General features: G+C 48.8%; 1 non-coding gene across 1 annotated transcript; it reads right to left on the reverse strand.

Moving 5' to 3' along the window:
- Positions 1-517: 517 nt before the first annotated feature.
- trnas-gga (transfer RNA serine (anticodon GGA)) lies at positions 518-610 on the reverse strand. Its single transcript has 2 exons — positions 574-610; positions 518-553 (listed from the first exon to the last, which is right to left on the reverse strand). It is a non-coding gene; the product is annotated as a tRNA-Ser (tRNA).
- Positions 611-1,375: the final 765 nt, after the last annotated feature.

Genomic DNA, 1,375 nt, shown 5'->3' on the forward strand with positions numbered 1-1,375 from the left:
CACAGTTCCCGCCTCGCACTCGCCTCCAAGCTGCTCCACGACCAGCAGAGAAATCTTGCCTTGGGTTGCCGCTCCCTGAATATATGAAATACTTTGCTCCAATCAGCGGTATCGAGCATCAGCAAGTGAGGAACAGCAGAACGGGAAGCCACAGTAATCATGAATGATGCTGAGAAGAGCCCGAGCCTGCGGAAGGAAGATGAGGTCACTGGAAAGCAACAGCCGCCCGAGCTTGAGGGAGCAGCGTGAGCCCTGACTGACTGACTGATCGAAGACCTTTGTGCCTGAAATTGAGGGCGATTTGAAGTGTTGCTGCTCAAAGGCACTCCCTGCTGGTGAGCAGAGGCAAATGCTCGAGTGAAACAGCCGTGCTTGGGCAGAAACAGAAAGCTTCACGGTTTGAGAAAGGAAAAGTGGTGTCCTGTGACTGAGTGGCAAAATGTCAATCTGCAACGTGCCTGCAAAGTTCAGAGAGCGACCTTGTGGTAATTGCTGCTTATTCCAAAAACACACTCACTCCTTCGCGCCGGAATTAAACCAGCGACCTAAGGATTACTTCAATTGTTTAATTCACTCCAGTCCTCCGCTCTACCAGCTGAGCTATCGAAGGGAAGTGATAGAAAAGATTGTCTTTGGTGATTGTTCACCGTGCGCCTGTTGACATGTTCAGACTCGTGGAGTCCGGTGCTGATCGAAGACTTCTTTTGCCTGAAAGCGAGAGCTGAGTGTTTTGAAGTATTGCTGCTCAAAAGCACTCCCTGCTGGTGAGCAGAGGCAAAACAGCCGTGTTTGGGCAGACACAGAAAGTTCTAAAGTTTGAGAAAGGAAAAGCGGCGTCCTGTGCCTTCATGGCAACATGTTAATCTGTAAGTTGCCTGTAAAGTTAAGAGTGCGACCTTGAACTAATTGCTGCTTATTGCAAAATCACGCGTACTCCTTCGAGCAGGAATTGAACAAATGACATCAAGATGACTTCATCTTATTTTCTACGATAATCTTGTCGCGCTACCAACTGAGATATCAAAGGGAAGCGACTAAAATGTTTCACTTTGGTGATTGTTCACCGTGCACCTTTGACACACCCGGACTCGTGGATTCCAGTGCTCATGACTGAGGCTGACTCGGTACCTGCTCATACCGCAGCGCTGTGAGAGTGTGAGCTGCTCCGTGTTCTCCACAGCCTGGGCCAGTGACACAATGAATAATGTGACTGATTATTGATCTGGAGATTGTGGGTTCAAGTTTACGGAGGGTGTAAAGTGGAAGGCCGGGCCTGGAGAGCATTGGAATAGTCGAGTCTAGAGATAAACAAAGGCATGGATGAGGGTTTCAGCAGCAGAACTTCATTCTGGCAATTGGGATTTGTTTCTGCTGA

Source organism: Heptranchias perlo, chromosome 20, assembly GCF_035084215.1.
Source record: "Heptranchias perlo isolate sHepPer1 chromosome 20, sHepPer1.hap1, whole genome shotgun sequence".
Lineage (NCBI taxonomy): Eukaryota > Metazoa > Chordata > Chondrichthyes > Hexanchiformes > Hexanchidae > Heptranchias > Heptranchias perlo.